This window comes from Sphaeramia orbicularis, chromosome 12 (assembly GCF_902148855.1).
Source record: "Sphaeramia orbicularis chromosome 12, fSphaOr1.1, whole genome shotgun sequence".
Lineage (NCBI taxonomy): Eukaryota > Metazoa > Chordata > Actinopteri > Kurtiformes > Apogonidae > Sphaeramia > Sphaeramia orbicularis.
The window spans coordinates 8,193,591-8,210,956 of NC_043968.1; the positions used below are offsets into that span (position 1 = coordinate 8,193,591).

Here is a 17,366-nt window from a genome sequence, read left to right on the forward strand (position 1 = left end):
ATAGGGTCAAAATAGGTCTGACTTGTTTAAAGTTTTACACATTAAAACACAGGTGTCAAACATGCAGCTTGGGGGCCAAATCCAGCCCGCCAAAGGGTCCAATCCGGCCCGCAGGATGAATTACACTGAAGATATTAACAATCAATGGTGTAAACATCATTTTAATTCAGTTCCACATACAGATCAGTTAGATCTCAATTGGGTCCAGATCAGTAAAATAGTATTATAATCACCTATAAATAATGAAAACTGCAGATTTTATCTTGGTTTTAGTGAAAAAAAGGAAAATTACATGAAAATGTTTACATTAATAAACTACCCTTTTACAAAAAATGTGAATAACCTGAACTAATATGCACAACCTGAAATGTCTTAAGAGAAGTAAATGCAATTTTTACCAATTTTCTAAATGTTTGGTGTATTTGTAATTGTAATGTCAGTTGTAATGCACATGTGTAAATGATAAACTGATAAACTGAGGAAGAATATTGTTAAAATTGCTCTTGTTTTTCTTAAGACATTTCAGGTTGTTCATGTTATTCAGATTTTAAGGAAGCATTGTAGACGTAAACATTATCATAATGTAATTTTACTTTTTTCATTGTTCTTATTTTACTGGTCTGGCCCACTTGAGATCAAATTGGGGTGAATGTGGAACTGAACTAAAATGAGTTTGACACCCTGCATTAAAATTTACTGTCGCTTTACGTGTTTCTTAAATGTTAATGTTGGGTCTAAGGTTAACCCAAGATACTTAAACTCTTTGACCAAATCAAGTTCCACCTCTTCAAGAAAGATGTTGGACTGATTAAGTTCATTTAGCTTTTTGGTGAACACCATGCAGACTGTTTTCTTTGTATTAAACTGTAAACAGGATTCCTTGACCCAGTTCTGCACATGGCTCATATAGTTGCTGTCAAAGATTTTTGAGGCTTCCTGCGGATTTTTGGCATGTCTGAAAATAACAGCATCATCTGCGTACATTTGAATATTAACATTTAGACACACTTCAGAAAGGTCATTTATTTAAAAAAATAAAAAATGAAAGAAATTGTTTTAATAAATTACTAAATCACGTTGTTAAATTCTAAACTGACGTGTACAGAGTGTGGGAGGTGATGATGAGACGAGATAGTAACGCAGGGCTCTCAAACTCAGGTTCCACATTCAGCCTGATTTGATCTCCAGTGGGCCAGACCAGTCAAATAATCACAGAATAACCTATAAATAATCACAATTACAAATTTTTGTCTTTGTTTTAGTGCAAAAAAACCCAATTACATTGTGAAATTATTTACTTTTATAAACTATCCAAACAAAAAGATGTGAATAACCTGAAAAAAACTGAAATTTCTCAAGAAAAATAAGTGTAATTTTAACAATATTCTGCCTCAACTTCTCATTTCTACATGTGCATTATGGATCAGATCTACAAAGACACTAAACACTGAGGAACAGACAGAAAATTGGTGAAATTGTGCTTAATTTTCTTTAGACATTTCAGGTTGTTCATATTTGTTCAGGTTATTCACATTTTATTGTTACAGGATAGTTTGTAAATGTAAATATTTCCATAATTTTAATGTTATTTTTTGCACTAAAACAAAGACAAACATTTGAAGTCTGTATTATTTATAGGCATAATGTAATATTATTTTTTTCAAATCAAACCGAGAAGAAAATATGAAGTCATCATTTTGTCGGTTCTTCTGCTGTTATTATTTGACTGTAGATCATATTGGTCTGTATGTGGAACCTGAACTAAAATGAGTTCCACAGCCTTGACTGTGGAATTTTTGCACTTTGTAAATTCATCCCACGGGCCGGATTGGAACCTTTGGGGGGGCCGCATTTGGCCCCCGGGACGCATGTTTGACAGCCCTGATTTGGACACACTTCAGAAAGGTCATTTATAAAAAAACATACTAAATAAACAGTTTTTAAATATTACTAAAACACATTGTTAAATTCTAAATTGGCATGTGTACAGAGTGTGGGAGCTGATGATGAAAACAGATAGTAACACATGTGAGAGTATTGAGTTGAAGTGAGTCACGTTCTGTCATCGTTATTCCCCGACACACTCTCACCTTCTGCTGTGGCCTCATGTATAAATAGACAAACTGAAATACGACCCGCAGAGGAAGACCAGTGAGTGAATCATGGCTCAGAAAAGCCCAGTGTCATCAAGATCTCGTTAACTATTACAATTCAACGCTAAATTAAATGCATCAAAGTTCAGATAAAGTTACAAATCCCATTGTTTGTCCTCTCTGTCCATCTGTTAGTATACTCTTCTACGTCGTTCTCCTATAAACACACACATATTCAACAGCTGCTTGTAGGTCATGGGGCTAAAAGTCTGACCACATGGTTGTTCCACAGGGCTGCCGCTATCTTTATTACCCATTCACATGAGATTATCTTTGAAAATGAGCTTGTAAAACAATACTGCTGTTCAGGTAACATCAATGACAGCGCTTCAGTTGTTCACGGAAACTTGAGCTCAAGCTTACTGCTACAACCTCAGTGTTGAAAAGAGAAATATACGGTTACACAAGATAGAAAAAAACACTATTGATCAGTTTAAAAAAGCATTTTAAGGTCCATTATGAGATCTGCTGCTCGAGTCCTCACTAAGACCAAGAGAGTGGACCACATCAGCCCGGTTCTGAGGTCTCTACACTGGCTCCCTGTCTCTCAGAGAATAGACTTCAAAATTCTCTTACTAGCATATAAAGCACAGAATGGTTTAGGCCCAAAATACATTAGAGACCTTCTAGTCCAGTATGAACCATCCAGACCACTCAGGTCATCTGGTGCAGGTCTGCTTCTGTGTTCCCAAAGTCAGAACTAAACATGGAGAATCAGCGTTCAGTTTCTATGCTCCGTATATCTGGAACAAACTACCAGAAAATATCAGGTCTGCTGAGAGTCTGAGTTCTTTGAAGTCCAGGTTAAAGACTCACCTGTTCACTGCTGCTGCTGACTAAAAGGCTTTTGACTTTTTAAATTTTTTTATTCTCTTTGAAACTCTGCACTGCAACTTTTACTTTAATATGTGTGTGTTTTTATTTTTATTTTATTTTATTTTATTTTATTTTATTTTATTTTATTTTATTTTATTCTATTTTATTTTATTTTATTTTATTTTGTTTTATTTTATTTTATTTATTTTATTTATTTATTTTTTATTTTATTTTATGTGTTGTTTTCTTACTTGCTGTTTTTAATCACCTTTTATATGTTTCTTTTATAATGTTTTAAATGTGTTTCTTTTTGTTTCTTTTATTTCAATGTCCTGTGTGAAGCACCTTGAATTGCCTTGTTGCTGAAATGTGCTATACAAATAAACTTGCCTTGCCTTGCCTGTAAGTGGTGAAGTTGAACTCAATGGCCATCCTTCACTAAGACTGTTATATTTTTTTGGTTAAATCCAATTTTTTGTGTGCTCATTCTTGTTTAACCCTGACCATATTTTCAGGGGAAAAATGCCTAAACAGACATACCCAAAGTAAATGAAGAATTCCTTCACAATAATAAGGTTCATATGGATGTTCTTGGTGTCTGTGGACATTTACACACCTCACAGAATCTATTCCCATTGTCTAAAATATTGTATCTATTACTCTGCCTGAGTAAACTGGAACAAACTAAAAGAGAAATTAGAATTTTTTTATCCTCGCCTGTTTTTTTTCGGCTTGATTGACGATGATTTGCATAAATTAATTGTTTGTGTTGGAGATTTTTAATAGCGTATATTTCACCCCACAAAGATTAAAAATCATGTTTGAACATTAAAGTTTGCACTAAAATACACTTTTGATGTACTTTTATTAACATTAGGGTCTAAACTTTGAGCAAAAGTTGAAAAAAACATCCATTGTCCTGATTTATTATATTTTTATAGTAGATGAACATTAATATAATTTTTTAGGCCCGCCGGCGGGCTGATAGGGCTGAAGGGGTTATGCCACTTCTATCAGTTTTGAGTATAAACTGAATGTGACCCTGAAGTGACCCGCATATGTAAAAGAGGTCCTGACGTAACATGTGACCACGCAGGCAAACCCTGTGTTTACAGAAATAAATACATTAAATGTGTTTTTCCTGCCGCTCTTCCTCCTGGCACACAGAATTGTGACATTTGTTGCATTTCAATGACGTCAGATCTGCACTGTTTCTTTTAAAGGTGCAGTATGCAGGAATTATGTTCTAAGTAATTATAAAATGGCCTTGACTGTCACCAGACATTAAGGAATTATGTTCCGTGGGGGGGCTCGGGGGTCAGCTGGTTTCTTATAATACTATGGGGGGGGGGGGGGGGGTCCTGTGCCGCTTGTACTTTGCAGAAGTTAAAGGTAAACTTAAGGCTCATTTCCCTTTTCTCTATCACCTGAATGTTCTCAAACTGTCATTTGAGTGAACAGGATGTTTGTCCTGTTCTATTCTATATTATACTTGTTCTATTCTATATTTTACCTGTTCTATTCTATATTATACTTGTTCTATTCTATATTATACTTGTTCTATTCTATATTATACTTGTTCTATTCTATATTTTACTTGTTCTATTCTATATTTTACTTGTTCTATTCTATATTATACTTGTTCTATTCTATATTATACTTGTTCTATTCTATATTATACTTGTTCTATTCTATATTATACTTGTTCTATTCTATATTATACTTGTTCTATTCTATATTTTACTTGTTCTATTCTATATTATACTTGTTCTATTCTATATTATACCTGTTCTATTCTATATTATACTTGTTCTATTCTATATTATACTTGTTCTATTCTATATTATACTTGTTCTATTCTATATTATACCTGTTCTATTCTATATTATACTTGTTCTATTCTATATTATACCTGTTCTATTCTATATTATACTTGTTCTATTCTATATTATACTTGTTCTATTCTATATTTTACTTGTTCTATTCTATATTTTACTTGTTCTATTCTATATTATACCTGTTCTATTCTATATTATACCTGTTCTATTCTATATTATACCTGTTCTATTCTATATTTTACCTGTTCTATTCTATATTATACCTGTTCTATTCTATATTTTACTTGTTCTATTCTATATTATACTTGTTCTATTCTATATTATACTTGTTCTATTCTATATTTTACTTGTTCTATTCTATATTTTACTTGTTCTATTCTATATTTTACTTGTTCTATTCTATATTATACCTGTTCTATTCTATATTATACCTGTTCTATTCTATATTTTACCTGTTCTATTCTATATTATACCTGTTCTATTCTATATTATACCTGTTCTATTCTATATTTTACTTGTTCTATTCTATATTATACTTGTTCTATTCTATATTTTACTTGTTCTATTCTATATTATACTTGTTCTATTCTATATTATACTTGTTCTATTCTATATTATACTTGTTCTATTCTATATTTTACTTGTTCTATTCTATATTATACTTGTTCTATTCTATATTTTACTTGTTCTATTCTATATTATACTTGTTCTATTCTATATTATACTTGTTCTATTCTATATTATACTTGTTCTATTCTATATTTTACTTGTTCTATTCTATATTATACTTGTTCTATTCTATATTTTACTTGTTCTATTCTATATTATACTTGTTCTATTCTATATTATACTTGTTCTATTCTATATTTTACTTGTTCTATTCTATATTATACTTGTTCTATTCTATATTATACTTGTTCTATTCTATATTTTACTTGTTCTATTCTATATTATACTTGTTCTATTCTATATTTTACTTGTTCTATTCTATATTTTACTTGTTCTATTCTATATTATACTTGTTCTATTCTATATTTTACTTGTTCTATTCTATATTATACTTGTTCTATTCTATATTTTACTTGTTCTATTCTATATTATACTTGTTCTATTCTATATTATACCTGTTCTATTCTATATTATACTTGTTCTATTCTATATTATACTTGTTCTATTCTATATTTTACTTGTTCTATTCTATATTTTACTTGTTCTATTCTATATTATACCTGTTCTATTCTATATTATACCTGTTCTATTCTATATTATACTTGTTCTATTCTATATTATACTTGTTCTATTCTATATTATACTGATGTAGAATCAGTCTGGTGATGATTTTTTTGTATGAAATGTATGGCGTGGTGGCAAGGATTAGTGGAAACGCTGTTAGTAGATGCTCTTGCTGGATCTGTCAACCCCCAGTCTGGGGGGGGGGGGGGGGATACCACACTCTACAGCAGTGGGTGTCAAACTCATTTTAGTTCAGTTCCACATTCAGCCCAGTTTGATCTCCATGTGGGCCGGACCAATAAAACAATAACAGTGAAAAAGTAAAATTATATTATGATCAGGTTCACATCTCCAAAGTTTCCTTTAAAATCTGAATAACATGAACAACTTGAATTGTCTTAAGAAAAACAAGTGCAATTTTACCAATATACTGCCTCTATTTATCAGTTTATCATTTACACATGTGCGTTACAATCGCACAAAAGATTTAGTAACAGGCAGAATATTGGTCAAATTGCATTTACTTTTCTTAAGACATTTCCGTTTGTTCATATTTGTTCAGGTTATTCACGCTTTTTGTACAAGTATAGTTTGGTAATGGTAAACATTTTCATGTAATTTTACTTTTTTATACCAAAGAAGCAAAGAAAGAATTTGGGGTTGTCATTATTTATAAGTTATTATGATAATATTTTACTGGTTCTGACTCACTAGAAATCTAATTGGACTGTATGTGTTTGTATGTGAAACCTGAATTAAAATGATTTTGACACCATTGATCGTTAATATCTTCAGTGTAATTTTTGCATTTCACAAATCCATCCCGCGGGCCGGATTTTACCCTTTGGCGGACCGATTTGGCCCCCGGGCCGCATGTTTGACACCTGTGCTCTACAGGATTTGGAATGTGATTGCAGTACCAGTTTTGGACACAATCCTACATACGGCACCTTTAAGCTTCAAGTTTTTATCTGTTTTATCTGTTTTTGTTTTCTCATGCCTATACTTTTTATTGCTACTCTGCTGTAATGCGTTTAATATGTTATGTAAAGCACTTTGAATGGTCTTGTACATGAATGTGCGATAGAAATAAACCTGCCTTACCTTGCCTCACCTAAAGGTCAGATAAATGTGACCCTGGCCGTTCAGACTGAAGTCACATTGCAAATATCAGATACGTATTGGATTTAGGACCACATATGAAAGTGGCCTGGGTCGGGTTTAACCCTTTCATGCATAGTGGTCACTCCAGTGGACAGTTCTTTCTCCAGCTGTTCTCTTGTATATTCATGGGTTTTGTTGTTTTAGTTCCATATCAGCCAACACAGTGGACACTCATGCATCATCCTATACACTGACATTCAGACCACTTCTGTAACTTTGCTGTTCTTGATAAATCTGAACTGCAATAACATGTTTGAGTGGAAAATCAATTTCTAATTGTTATGACACTGTAATTACCATTTTCTGAAACAAAAAATTGTTGTTTTTTTTTTTGGTTTTTTTTTTTCATATCCTCCTGAGACCCAGCAATGCAATGTGTCCTCTATAGGGGACAAAAGTTTGACAGTTTAACTAAAATGCTGTCCATTGCAAAGGACATTCCATTAAAATAAATAAAGAGTTATTTTAAAAATGTATCTGAAAAACCTTGCATTATGCAGTTTCCAATCAAGACAATTTTTTAGTGTAAAAAAGTTGAAAGAAATTGTCAATTTCCTTGGTCTCAGAGGATATTATCTCCATGAAATGAATAATAACTAGTATCTGAGTAGGATAAAATGTGAGAAAACATCAGATAAGTGGCATTAAAAATGTTTTTTATTTCATAGTTTTCACACAGTATATCACTTTCTGATGATGGGTTTTAAATACATGTTTCTTTGCTTCAAAAATTAAACGCATGGCGTCCAGTTGAGGGGACATTTTTGTAACTCCACGAAAATAGGTTCATAAAAAAAATTCACTTGCATTGTTTTTTTCATGCCTAAAGAGGAATAAAAACACTCAAGAAAAAAAATATTGACTAAGGTTCTCATAATTCATGCATGAAAGGGTTAAAAAAAATCAGATTTGTACTGTTCAAACTGTCTTTAAACAGATCAGATACAGGTCACATATGGGCAAAAAAATCAGATTTGGGCCACATTTACCTGCAGTCTGAACATAGCTTAATGGTACCTGCAAAAATGCACAGGTCCCTCATTAGAGTCAGTGATTGTTTTATCTGTGCGCTTGAAATTAAGATGAATATGAGCTCTGGATCAGTAGTAGGTGATTGTAGTCAGCGGTGGAGAATCCCAGCTTCATAGAGTAAAAGTCCTGCCATGTATTGGTCCTACCTGTTCATTTAATAATAATAATAATAATAATAATAATAATAATAATAATAATAATAATAATAATAATAATAATAATAATAATAATTTATTTGTAAAGCGCTTTCAATCAAAGTGCTGTACAGATATAAAATCACTCACAATAAAACATAAAAACTAAAAACATTAACACAGTAAAAAACTTGGTCCTTGAGCTTTGCTTTAAAAACATCCACAGAGCATGCCTGCCTTACGTCCAGTGGAAGACTGTTCCAAAGTGTTTGGCGCATTTAACACAGGTGATTCCACTCCTTATCCCATCTACCTGGATGAGGAGTTGTGTTCATCAAAATGGGTTCAGTGAATGGTTGGAACAAATACATGGCAGGACTTTTACTTTATGGAGCTGGGATTCTCCACCACTGACTACAATGCACTTTTGTACCACCCACTATGAAACTAAAAAGAAAAAAAAAAAAATCTGTGTGAATAGTGACTAAGATGATGAAAACACAACAGTTCTCATTTCTAGTGCCTCCTAAATCCACCTAAATTTAAAGATATGTGACTTTATTGTATAAAAACATGTTACATAAATGAGACACCCAGATACAAAGCTTCGACAGTCTCTGACATCCGTCCACACTTGGCATGATTCTAGAAGTAGCTCATCCTGGCTTGCGATCAGCACTTTAATCACTCCTGCTCTTTCCTGACAACTCGGAACATGACTCCTTCTTCCTCCTGCGGCTTGAACTGTTGCACTGTCTTCGCTCGCTCTTTCTAATCCTGTGAAGTGCGTCTTTTTATTTGGCCGTTTCCTACATCAACCATAACAATAAAAACTTCAAAGTGTCCGTTTATGACAGCGCTAAAGCAGCCGCCCCTCCCCTCCCCTATCTACCTGTACAATTGCCTCCGTTGCCATGACGATGACACTGGGACACAGTTCGATTGCAGACTCGTCTGTGGCATTCCATTCGGCCAGGGAGTATTTGCATAAGGCCAGACCTGCAGCCAGAAACACAAACAAAGCTGATTACACTGAGGTACACAACAAACAAACACACACACACACACACAAGTGTATGCACATCAATGCACATTTAACCCTTTCATGCATGAATTATGAGAAACTTAATCAAGATTTTTTTTCAGCTGAGTGTTTTTATTCCTCTTTAAGCACGAAAAAAAAAACAATGTGATTGAATGTGTTTTTTCTTTTTCAAATCAACCTGTTTTTCATGGAGTTACAAAAATGTCCCTCAGCTACACCATGAATTTTATTCTTGAAGCAAAGAAAACCTGTATATAAAACCCAATATCATAAATTGATATGAAAACAGTGAAATGAACCATGTTTAATGCAGCTAATCTGATGTTTTCTCACATTTTAACATATTCTAATACTAGTTATTACTCACTTCATGGAGATAATATGCAAAAACTAAATATTAACAATTGATTTCCACTCAAGAACCAACCAAAGACAGCAAAGTTACAAATATGGTATGAATTGCGGTTTATGAGATGATGCGTAAGTGTCCACTGTGTTGGTTTGATATGGAACTAAAACAATAAAACCCATGAATATACAAGAGTAAAGCTGTAGATGAACTGTCCACTGTAGTGACCACTGTGATGAAAGGGTTAAATACAATCTACGACCACATTCCTGCTCTTAACAGGACACCCTGACAGGAAAAACATGAGGATTATTAGCTAAGAGCTGCTGAGTCATGATACCAACCTGCCTTATAGGGCTGGAAGAGGAGAGGGGAGAGCGAGAGGTGATTCTGGGTAACGCCCACTTCTGTTTTCTCTTCCTCTGACTTAAACACTAAACATGTTTCCAGAGCGGTGTGATCACATAGTTTTTACCACTGACTATGAAAATATAAAGTCATGCACCTCATCTTTCCATCTTACTCCACGTCGTTGTGTTTCACGCCAGCGGAAGGAAACCTGTTTTGATAACGATTCGTAATTACATGGAATATATAGCAGGTGAATGGACGTTTCATACAATCATTAACTAACCAACACCAAAGTCTACAAATATAACACAAAGCCCATTACATTAAACCCAATCGTGAGAGAACATGGATGTGTAAAAACTGCAGCGACAAGCAGCGGTGAATACATATAATCATGATTTAACCTCCTCAGAGCCAGCTATGGGTTTTCTGTTCACATTTATGGACAAGAGTTTCACAACTTTATACAAAAAAAAGAAAACAAAGAAAACAAAACTTTCCACCACAAAGGACATTCCATAAAAATGTGAAAAACTGCATCTGAAAAAACGGTTGCATCATGATGTTTCCAATATGGCTTTCCAATATAAAGCTTGTACTTTGCTGACATTTCCTGGGTCTTAAGAGGTTTTAATATGGGTTGACGTATGTTTGCTGAAAAGGCAAACATAAAAAACAAAACAAAAAAAAAAAGCTGATAAATCAACATTTGCTTGTTTTCTACCAAACTGTACAGAGGCCACAGACTGAACAGGTGTGAGCCTTACCTGTTAATATTCCCATATACAGTCTGTACACCTGGGCCATCTCCTCACTGGACAAAAGTGGTCATCTGATACGTGAACAGGAATGAGAGTCACGTTGGAACAATACTTTCCTCAGATCCCACTGATAAAATCCACATGTCCATAGTGTAGATCCGAGTCGTCCTGCAGTCCCTCACTTACAGGTTTACCCTCCTGGAGTCTATTTCCACAGCGTATCTCCAGGTCAGGGGAGCTTATGGACGGAGCGAATGTGAAAGCACTCTGCTCTACAGAGTGTGAGAATAGAAGTGTGTGTGTGTGTGTGTGTGTGTGGGGGGGGGGGGGGGGGGACTTGAAACCCAATGCCGCCCTCCCTGGTCCCCGCCCACACCTTTAAAGGGAAATACAACTCCATTCAAGATATTCAGGTTATTTCCTTGTCACAGATCAACTTCACTTACACAGCTGACTCTCCTTCAGTTAAGAATGGACGACAGGCGGGACCTTCACTGACAACAAACTGCAACCGGCCTGACGGCAAAACACACCTGAATGTATTTATATACTTTTTATTGTGTTGCAGTGAAGTTCCAGAGGAGACTATGATCTTATGAAACCCTGTTCCAGAAAAGTTGGGACTGTATTGAACCTTTACACTGCAAAGATCCACATCTTACCAAGGTTCTAACAGTTTTGGATTTTTCATTATTATTTTATTTTATTCTGTTTGTCTTGTCACTGGAAAGGCCTCTGGTGAATGAATTCCTCCCCCTGGTGGATTATCTGTGTATTGCATGTATTTAATTGTATACATCAGGTTTTTCAAGACAAAAATATTACACTGATCATGTAGAGCATGGCTCTCAAACTCATTTTCTTTCAGGTTCCACATTCAGCCTGATTTGATCTCCAGTGGGCCGGACCAGTAAAATAGTAACAGAATAACCTATAAATAATGACAACTCCAAATTTTTGTATTTGTTTTAGTGCTAAAAAAACCTCATTAAATGATGAAAATACTTAGTTTTATAAACTATCCAAACAGATGTGAATAACCTGAAAAAAAATGAAATTTCTTAAGAAAATAAGTGCAATTTTAACAATAATATGCCTCAACTTATCATTTCTACATGTGCATTATGGATCGGATTTACAAAGACACTAAATACTTAGTAACTAGGGCTGGGCAAGTTAATGCGTATTACTGCGTTAACACATTTATTAAATAATGCCGACAATTTTTTTTATTTCACATTAATGCCATTTTATTCTAACTCCTATTATTCTGCCCCTGCTTGTGTGCATGTAGCGATTAGCTCTGCAGATAGACAACAGGTTTAACAAGAAAAGCCAGATGCCCAAAACTTCTGTCCAAATCTTTTACTGTAGACTCACTGTAAACTGCAACATACAAACAAACTATGTCTCAGTTCTGTTCTCTGCCTTAGTACATTTACATGGCATTATACATTTAAATGAATGGGAAAAAGATCACTAGCTCAATGCTAACTTGAATGGGAAAATCCATAGAGCACGCTAACGATTAGCATTTACAGATTAGATTTACAACATCTTTTTATCCAGTAACAAAGGTTCACATCAGAGGTATTTGATACTATTCATTCTTACAACTGAACATAAAATACTCACAGGCAAACAGTTTCAGGCCATACAAGAGTGAAAGAAAACATGTCTGTTAGTTCATTCTTATGTCCGAATTGGCTACGGGAACACCGCAAGGGACAAAACCATACATTAGTGCAACGTATTCCGACCACTAGAGGGCCCCCTTTGCTTGCTTTTAACATTTCAACATCACATATTATTGGGCTTATTAGTATTAGTACTTATTAGTGGCTTAAGACTCCTGTCAATCACTCACAAGCGGAAATAAACTGGTGTGGACATAAACATAGAGAAAAGTACCGATCTTTTTCATGGGCCTATTTCATTTTAAACTGTCTTTAGATGGTGGGGTTGAGAAGGACACAGTTGTTTGGAAGCATTGACATATGGAATTATTTTTATCACGGAGTACTTCAGTCTGAAATATCACTGAAAGGAAATACACACTGTTGATGCCGGCAAACACCCCCGCCCCCCCAACTATGCGATTAATCGTGATTAATCCACGTGATTAATTGCGAATAATAATACTAATACTATAATTTTTAATCGCTGCCTAGCACTATTAGTAACAGTAAGAAAATTGTTAAACTTGTGTTTAATTTTCCTTAGACATTTCAGGTTGTTCATATTTGTTCAGGTTATTCACATTTTATTGTACAGGATAGTTTGTAAATGTAAATATTTTCATACTTTACTGTTATTTTTTGCACTAAACAAAGACAAAAATTTGAAGTTGTCATTATTTATAGGCAGAATGTAGTATTATTTTTTCAAATCAAACGGAGAAGAAAATCTGCAGTCATTCTTTTTTTGTCGGTTCTTCTGCTGTTACTATTTGACTGTAGATCAGATTGGTCTGTATGTGGACCTGAACTAAAATGAGTTCCACAGCCTGGACTGTGGAATTTTTGCACTTTGTAAGTTCATCCCAGGGCCGGATTGGAACCTTTGGTGGGATGGATTTGGCCCCAGGACGCATGTTGACACCCTGATGCAGAGGGCTTCAAAACTCATGTATCAAATATGATACGTTTGGTGTTAATGGGTTAAGTTTGTGGTTAATTCATGAGGACGGTGCCAGTCTTCATTCTGCAGCAGTTTGAACATGGCTTCATGGTCACAGTGTTGGTGTTGGACTGTCCTTCTGTCTGTGTCCTACTGAACATGGAATGGACATAGAGAAGAGGACGACTCCACTTGGGAAGAATGACAGTGTCCTCAGCTCACAAACAATTAAGAAATGTAGTACGGAAGGAAAGAAATGTAACACAGTGGTAAAGATGTCCTAATTTGTTCAGTGAGTTACAGGCCTCACAATCTAAACGTATTCATATTTACAAGTTGATCTGTGAAAATATTTTGTTTTTTTCTTTGTCAGTTAAATAAAGGTTCAATAAACTGAACCATAAATTGGTTTATTTTAACCTAATGTCCAAACATTTCTGGAAGTAGAGTTTGTAAGTTCTAAATGTTCAACAACAAACAACAACAATGGAGAAGTGTAGGAGCTGTAAACATACAGAGTCACAAGACCTACTATTCCAACATGTGGATTTGTTTATCATCTGAACTGGTTATTGCTGAGTTAACTGAAGATGCAGTTTTGGTTGGAAAAGCAAAAAACAGCAGATGGTTCAGGTTACCACTCAAGTCTCATATTAAAATGGGATTTAACCCATGAAGACCAATGCTACATTTTGAGGCAGGTTCCCAATGAACTTTTTCTCCATATTTCACCATTTTTAAGTGATTTATTACCTTCATTCATTCATTTTCTGAACCCGCTTTATCCTCACTAGGGTCACGGGGGTCGCTTGGAGCCTATCCCAGCTACATAGGGGCGAAGGCGGGGTACACCCTGGACAAGTCGCCAGTTCATCGCAGGGCTATGTGATTTCTTACCATTTATAATAATATTATCCTCCATATGTTTGCATTTTTTTTTGTAAATTATGTATTTTCTTATGTTCATGAAAAAAAAAACTTAGAATAAATTCAAAGGTTATTATCAAGTTATTATCGTTAACGAAAACTAACGAAATGACGAAAACCAGAATTGTAAAAACGTTTTCGTTAACTGAAATAAATAAAAACTATAATTAAAGGAAAAAACAATAACTTACTGAAACTGTATTGTGTGCTTACAAAACTAACTAAAACATATAAAATTACGGATAAAATTGCCTTCGTTTTCGTCTTTATCAATGTCGGATTGACATGAAAGCAATTTATTTCCCTTGAATAATTTTAGCTAGCGGCACCATAGATATTTAAGGGTCCGTCACTTGTGTTCACTTGTGGTTTCCAGTCGTCTTCTCTGGTCCCCACTCTACCTGGAAACATGGAGACTAAAGTTGGAAGAACAGCAGCAGAGTCCTGTCTGGGATTTATTTGAATACGACGACAGAGAAGAAGAGAAAAGATATAAAAAAAACTAAACCTAAACTAAAACTAAGCATTTAGAAAATAACGAAAATTAATACAAACTAGCAAACCTGCTCTAAAAACTAATTAAAACGACAGAATTAGAGAAAAAAAAAGTCAAAACAAACTAAAACTAAACTATAATGAAAAACCCAAAACTATTAGAACCTGGTTATTATATCAGAAACAGAAAAAAACTGAAGAAAAAGTGACTTTTTCAGCAAAGATATCAATAACACTGGGTTACAAAAAAATGTTTTTTGCAAGTTGTCTAGGTTTTTTCAACTGAATTAAGACCATTTTGCACCGCTAAATCCAAAAATGACATCTGTTTTTCTCAATCAGGGCAGGTTTTTTTGCTGAATACGTCAGGTTTATTTTTGCAAGATCTTCTAGTCGAAGCCATTTCATTCACCTGTAATATTAAAAAAAAACATCAATCATAAATTGGCAAAAGTCAAATCTTCAGAACTCGTTTATTGCAAGAAATATGAAAGAATTTTGTATCATATGATGTGAAAATGCCCATAAATGTAAGCAAAAATGTTAAAAAGCCAATATGTAGCATAGTTCAGAAAGTTGACCTGATTGAGCAAAATGAATGTGATTTTTGGATTCAGCACACCAAAATGATCCTAAATCAGCTGAAAAACTGAAACATAAATTTGTTGTTGACCAGTGCAATTAAATGTAAAACCAAGTGTGTCCATCCACTGTCATTGACACACACACACACTGATCATGTACTTTAATCATCACGCTGAGATTACATTTGAGGGTATTCGACCAAAACAGAGAAAACACTTTTTCAGTAAAATATAACATTAACTATAACATAAACCCAGTGTGTCCATTCCAACTCCACGGGTTTTACTGGTGAATCAGTGTTGTAGAAGATGGTAAATGGTAAATGGACTGAACTTTTATAGCTCATTTTCTCCACCTTCATGGTGCCCAAGCTCTTTACAGTTCCTCACATTCACCCATGCACACACACACTCATACACCAGCGGGCGACTGCTGTCATACAAGGCACTGCCTGGCCCTACTGGGAGCAATTTAGACTTCAGTGTTTTGCCCAAGGACACTTCGACATGTGGACAGTCAGAGCCAGGATTCAAACCGCCAACCCTTTGACCATTGGATGACCCGCTCTACCAACTGAGCCACAGCCGCCCATATGCCCAAGAGACAGTGTTTCCACGGTAACTACGGAGACTCTGAACGCCAAATGGGTCATATCTGATGACCATGAAAAGATGACAAACTGCTTTTTACACCAATTATTTACATGTATTGATAAGATTAGAGGATCAACAGGATCAACTGGATCTCAGTGTCAGCGTGGTACATCGGCTCCAGGTGTGAATACATGGACCTGGACTGGCTGAAAGGAGACAAAAGACAAATCCTCATTATCTGCGTGGTCACAGGGCTTGTGCTGCTCATCCTTCTTCTTGTATTCATCTGTATCTGTTCACAGTAAGTATGGGAGCGACACAAACCAACACGGTGTTATAATTGTAGGGGGTCAGACTCATTTTAGTTCAGTTCCACATTCAGCCCCCATTTGATCTGAAGTGGACCAGGCAGTAAATAAGACAGTGGAAAAAGTCAAATTAATTCTGATAATGTTAGCATCTACAAAAATCTGAATAACATGACAACTGGAAACGTCTTAAGAAAAACAAGCTCAATTTTAACAATATATAGTAATTATTGGCTTTTTTGTGCTTGATTCAAGACTTTTTTGCTTGATTAAACTTTTTTTTTTGCTTAATTCAAAGATTTTTTTGCTTGATTCAATTTTATTTATTATTATTGATTTTTTTTTGGCTTAATTCAAGATTTTTTTTTTTTTTGCTTAGTTCACAAATTTTTTTTTGCTTAATTCAGATTTTTTTTGCTTAATTCAAGATTTTTTTTTGCTTAATTCAAGACTTTTTTGCTTGATTCAATTGTTTCTTGCGTAATTCAAGATTTTTTTTTCTTAATTCAAGATTTTTTTTTTTTGCATAATTCACACTTTTTTTTTTTTTGCTTAATTCAAGATTTTTTTTTTTTTTTTTTTTGCTTAATTCAAGATTTTTTATTTTTTTTTTTTGCTTAATTCAAGATTATTTATTTATTTATTTTTTTGCTTAATTCAAGATTTTTTTTTGCTTAATTCAAGATTTTTTTTTTGCTTAATTCAGACTGTTTTTTTTTCCAATATGATCTCAAGTGGGGCTGGACCAGCAAAATAATAACAGTGGAAAAAATAAAATTAAATTCTGGTAATGTTAGCATCTACAAAAATCTGAATAACATGAACAACTGGAAATGTCTTACGAAAAACAAGTCCAATTTTAACAATATATAATTATCATTAGATTATTTTTTTTGCTTAATTCAAGACTTTTTTGCTGATTCAAATTTTTTTTTTGCTTGATTCAAGATTTTTTTTGTTCTA

At 34.1% G+C, this 17,366-nt stretch overlaps 1 pseudogene; it reads right to left on the reverse strand.

The window, feature by feature from the left end:
- LOC115429273 (probetacellulin-like) overlaps positions 1 to 11,144 on the reverse strand; it is a 30,059-nt pseudogene extending 18,915 nt beyond the window's left edge.
- Between the last annotated feature and the right edge of the window lie 6,222 nt (positions 11,145 to 17,366).